This window comes from Nycticebus coucang, chromosome 10, assembly GCF_027406575.1.
Source record: "Nycticebus coucang isolate mNycCou1 chromosome 10, mNycCou1.pri, whole genome shotgun sequence".
Taxonomy (NCBI): Eukaryota; Metazoa; Chordata; class Mammalia; order Primates; family Lorisidae; genus Nycticebus; species Nycticebus coucang.
Genome location: NC_069789.1, coordinates 58,899,411 through 58,905,410, shown reverse-complemented (window position 1 = coordinate 58,905,410; position 6,000 = coordinate 58,899,411).

Sequence of the window (6,000 nt, the reverse complement as noted above, 5' to 3'; positions counted from 1 at the left end):
CTTGTTTGATGAGGAGGTCTAATTTTACTTCAAACGCTTTCACGTGATTGCATATCACAGATGAGCTTACCCTTTCCTTGAAGTTGCACATTGAAACTGTTGAGTAGCTCTGTTACATCTGTCAGAAAGGCAAGGTGCCATTTCCATTCTGCATCATTGAGCTCTGGTACTTCTTTGTTTTTTGAAAGCAGAAAAGCTGTAATCTATGGAAGTAAGTCATAGAAATGTTTCAAAACTCTCCCTCGACTCAGCCAATGAACTTCTGTGTGGTACAGAACATCTTCACAGGCAACATTTAGCTCAGACAGAAATTCCTGAAATTGTCTGTGGTTCAGTGCATTACCTCTAATGATGTTAACACAAGATACCACAGTTTTCATAACAGAGTCCCACTTCAGTGATTTACTACACAGCGCTTGTTGGTGGATGAGGCAATGTAGGGCTATTGGATGAGATTGGTTATGTTTGTCCATCTCTTCGTTAATGTGAACAATTACTCCTTTCTTAGACCCCACCATGCTAGGAGCACCATCAGTTGTCACACTGGCTAGTTTTGCCTAGTCCAGCTCCAAACAATTCACAGTTTGGCAAACCTTTTCATAAATATCCTCTCCTGTAGTTGTTCCTTTGATGCTTTGTAGTGCAGCAAGCTCTTCTGTGACTTCAAAATAGTCATTCATCCCACGAATAAAAATTAGAAGTTGTGCAGAATCACGAACATCATTACTTTCATTGAGTGCCAAGGAAAAATAGGAAAGATTTTTTGCAGAGTTTTGCAAATGCTGATGCAAATTGTCTCCCATTTGTTCAATCCTTCGTGTAATTGAGGGTCCTGAAAGACTCACTGTACTAAATAAATCGACCTTCTCTGGACACATCTCTTTGACAACAGAAAGAAGTCATTCTTTAACAAATTCTCCCTCCATGAATGGTCTGCCAGTGCACGCGATTAGCTTGGCAACTTGAAAACTTGCTCTCAGTGATGAAGTATTTAGCTGTTTCTGCTTCACAAAAGTATTTTGCTGAGTTGTCAATGTGTATTTCAGTTTTAATATTTTATCTTTTCTCACTTCTCCGACTAAACAATCATATTTATCTTTATGTTGAGTTTGATAGTGTCAACGCAAATTGTATTCTTTGAACACAGACACTATATTCTGGCATATCAAACACACAGCTCTTTCCTTTTATTGCATGAAAAAGTAATCATAAGTCCACTGTTCTTTGAATATCCTACACTCTGAGTCAATTTTTCTCTTTCTTGATATCATTGTTTCCTAGGGATTCCAAATTGCTATTAGTAAAATATCAATATATATATACAGCTCTCCAAAAACAATATACCAGCAATAACTTTGCCCACACAGAGACATATAGACTGCACTGCCCATCAATGCAGTCTGATCAGTGTCCATCAATGCAGCCTTGCCAGTCCATATCACTTCAGCCTCGCCAGTGCCCGTATGGTGGAACTCCGCTTTTGCCTCTGGCTCACATGGTGCAGTGCTGAAACAAGCACAATTACAGAGCCGGTTCCTCCACCATCTTTCCAGTTCACACTACCCTGTGCAAACCGCACTGTGATCTGTGAACTCGCACAGGAATCTGATCGCATGGGTGAGAAAACCCATGCGATCAGATTCCACTGCAGGAAAAAAGAAGGCATGTATACCTTTTTTCTTCCGAATCTAATGCGAGTTCAGCCATACACACATATGGCTGAACTAGCACTGCTCAGAGATCGCAGCAGTGTGAACCGGGGCTTACACAGCATACAACATCCAACATCATACACAACTGAATAGCAATCAGAATATAAATGCACTTACTAGCAATTAAATTGAGTTCCTACTCCTCAGCTGTCTGCAGAGCTGGATTAAGTTCCCATGGGGCCCTAGGCAGATTACCAGTTTGGGGCCCCCATGCGATAACACTGAGCACTGACCATTTGCATCAACACTGACCGCTGACCATTTGTGATAACACTGACTGCTGACAATTTGCATTAACACTGAGCACTTACAATTATCATTACCTCTGAGCTCTGACCATTTGCATTAGCACTGAGTGCTGACTATTTGCATTATCACTGTGATGTAACCCCCCCCAAGAAACCACCCCCAACTAACTAACCAACTTAAAAAAAAAGGCTCTTCTAACTTCAAAAAAGGCGCCCCCATCTGCAACAAAAAAAAGACCTCCTGGGTGGCGCCTGTGGCTCAAGGAGTAGGGCGCTGGTCCCATATGCCGGAGGTGGTGGGTTCAAACCCAGCCCCGGCCAAAAAAAAAAAGACCTCCTAACTTTAGAAAAAAAAGGCCCCCCTTAACTGCAAAAAAAAAAAAAAAGGCCCTACTAACTGCAAAATAAAAAAACAAAAAGACCTAACTTAAAAAAAAAAAAATCTTAATTTGTTCTTACCTTGGTTCTTAGCCAGCAGCAGGCTCTGCACAGGCAAACTGGTGACTTCTCTGATTACACCAGAGACTGAGAGGAGGAGTCGAGAGACAGAGAGAAGGAGGGGTGGGGAGAGATAGAGAGGAGGAGCAGAGTTGGAGAGTTGGTGCACATTCCACACATGTGCACTGCAGCCCAGGATGAGTCAGCTGCTAAGCAGGACAAGCAGCTGTGGCAAAAACACCTGGTGGGCCAGATAAATGTCCTTGGCTGGCTGCATGTAGCTCACAGGCCGTACTTTGAGGACCCCTGGTTTAGTGCCTCGCTCCAGTATGTGGGGTCACTTTATACCCATTGCTTGGTGCTAAGGTTCTGGGCTTCCTTTCAACACTAAGGAGGAAAGACTTGTCTTTTGGCATGTTGTTACACATCCATATTTATCTGTAAGTACTGCACATGATGTAGCATGGTATAAATTTTATGAATTGGGAACAAAGTGAGAGTAAGACACGAAGTCAGCCATGAGAGTAATTGCAAAGTCACTGTTAATAATAGGCACCAGAGACAAGGGCCATTCATGAACACCTTCCAATTTCTGTTCCTCCTCACGTCTTTTCCTATATCCTGTGTACATATCACCCTTACTTCTTCTTCTTCTTCTTCTTCTTTTTTTTTGAGACAGTGTCTCATTCTGTTGCCCAGGTTAGAGTGCAGTGGTGTCAGCCCAGCTCATAGCAACCTTCAGCTCCTGGGTTCAAGTGATCCTCCTGCCTCAGTCTTCTGAGTAGCAGGGACTATAGGTGCCCACCACAAAGCTCGGCTAATTTTTCTATTTTTAGTAGAGAGGGGGTCTCATTCTTGCTAAGGCTGGTCTCCAACTGCTGAGCTCAAATGACCCTCCTGTGTTGACCTCCCAGAGTGCTAGGATTACAGATGAGAGCCACTGAGCTTGGCCATGTGACTCTACTTCTTCTTCTTCTTCTTTTTTTTTTTTTGAGACAGACTTTCAGTTTGTCACCCCCAGTAGAGTGCTGTGATGTCATAGCTCACAGCAAGCTCAAACTCTTGGGCTCAAGTGATTCTCTTTTCTCAGCCTCCCAATTAGCTGGGACTATAGGCGCCCGCCACAACGCCCGGCTATTTTCACAGATGAGATCTCGCTCTTGCTCAGGCTAGTCTTGAACCTGTGAGCTCAGGCAATCCACCCTCCTTGACCTCCCAGAGTGCTAGGATTACAAGCATGAGCCACCATGCCTGGCCCATGATCCTACTTGTTGAGGCAACTTGAACAAGCTTCTTTTCCTTGCCTCCAATAGCCCAGCCAAACAACACCCCCCAACTGGGTTTGCTTCTCACCAAATACTCCTCTCTAGGACTGCCCCCTCCCCACTCTCAGCATCCCCTGATTTTATTTCATTCAGTCCTGCCCTAAAAAGCCAGGCCAACGGACAAGTGGGGAAACATCACACAGAGGGGCTGAAGTCTGTAGAACCTGAAGCCAGCAACAACACAGCAGCTTTCAGGGCCCAAGCAAGGAAGGTGAAAGCTCTTTTTCTAATATTTTCCAATTAATTGATAGGAAATTTTAAGTGACAGGGATTCTTTTGGGGGATGGTGAAGCCAGAGGAGAGAGACCTAGTCTCTCCCAGGCTCTCCCCTGGAGGCATTCCTCAGATGCTCTTTTACTTCCTGAGTTAAAGGAGATACGAAGTCTTAGCTTGCCATGGACTTTAGTTTCTCCTTCAAAGCCAAAAAGATACTCTCGTTCTTCAGACCCTTTTCTACTTTTTATATTTTCTTTTTTTTTTTTCTTCTTCTTTCTGGTGGCATTTCCCCTGACTCTATTCCATGTTCTTTAGCAATTTTTGTCTTTTTTTCTTCCTGATGAGAAAGTATTTGTTGTTATTGTTTACTGAGGACATTTATCCTTTTATTTTCTTTCTCTTATTGTGTTTTTGTTCTTTCGAAGGTCTCAACTTTTATTTGCCTTTTTATAACCCACCTTATCTCATTTAATCATAATTTCTGATTTTACTTTGTTTCCTTGTAAAATATTTCATTACTTCTACTAGGAAAAAAAGATTCTCAATGTCTTAATTTTAAAAATAATTGTCCTGGGTGGCGCCTGTGGCTCAAAGGAGTAGGGCGACGGCCCCATCTACCAGAGGTGGTGGGTTCAAACACAGCCCCGGCAAAAAAAAAAAAAAAAAAAATTGTCCTTATGGTTTTGTTTTGTTTTTAATCTTTTTCAAGTTCCCATCCTTAGCTTTAAAATTTTTATTTTAATTTTTTCTTCTCTTCCTGTTTTTTTTTTTTTTTTGTCAATTGACATTTCATTTTATGAATTATTTATGTATTACCTAGCCTGGGTAAGGAATGACAGCCAGGGGAATGATGGACACCTTCCTGCTGTCCTGTGGAGCTTCTTTGTGGTCACCTTCAACACTTCTGAAAGGATCCCCCCATCCCTTCTGCGGCAGACACTGGTGCTGCTTGAGGGCAGCCAGCATCATTTGAGTAACCTCTCTACCATCTTTAATGTAAAGGCTTTCTCTTCATACTTGTCACCTCAATGTTATAAAATTCAGGATGGTCTTCATTTGGATATCATGTCTGTGCTCTGGGGAGAAAGAAGGAAGAAAGAAGGGGTGGAGTCTGTGTCAGGAAAGCACAAGCTTACCCATAATTCCCAGCGTCCTGCTGCTTATATTTCACTGGCCAGAATGGTGCATCCTAGCTCTAAGGGTGTCTGGGAAAACAAGAATAATATAAAACTCTCTAACTTTGTCAAAGTCTTAAATTTTGTGTTTTCAGATCATCTCAAGTTTACAGAGAAGTTGCAAGTATACTATTAAAACTTTCTCCCCTGCCCTAAGCTGCTGAGAGTAAGTTGCCAAACTAATGCCCCAGTATCTCTGAAAAATTTAATGTGTATTTTCTACAGACAAGAATATTCTGCTGCATAATGCATGAGTACAATACAACCATGAAAATCAGGACATTAACACTTGTACAGTACCACCTTTTAATTCCCAGATCTTGTTAAAGTTTTTGCCATCTGTCCCATAATTTCCTTCATAGTAAAACTCTCCAGTTTGAAATCATGTGTTGCATTTAGTTTCCATGTCTCTTTAGTATCTTGTCTGGAATAGTTCCTCAGTCTCTCCTTAACATGATCTTGACACAAAGATTAGCGGCCAGCTATTTTATACATGCCCCTCAACGTGGGGTGGTTTGTTTCCTCCTGATTAGATTTAGGTTCTGCCTCTCTGGAAGGCACATCACAGGAGTGATCTTTGTTCCTCTCATTGCATCCTATCAGGTGGTGCTCGGCTCCAATTTGTCCCATTCCTGGAGATATTTGCTTCAATCAGTATCTGTGAGGCTTCTCTATTATGACATTTTTCTTTTTCCCTTTGTAACTGGAAAGTATTTTTGCAGGATAGTCCTTTGAAACTATTTAAATACTCCTCTTGGATTTTGGTCCAAGAGGCAAAATGAAGGATAAGAGGGAAAATTTTTTTAGAAAATTTTCATTGGTAAAATTAAAAATACAATACAGGGCATCCCCAAAGTTGCCATATGCATGGAAATTGTGTATAAAT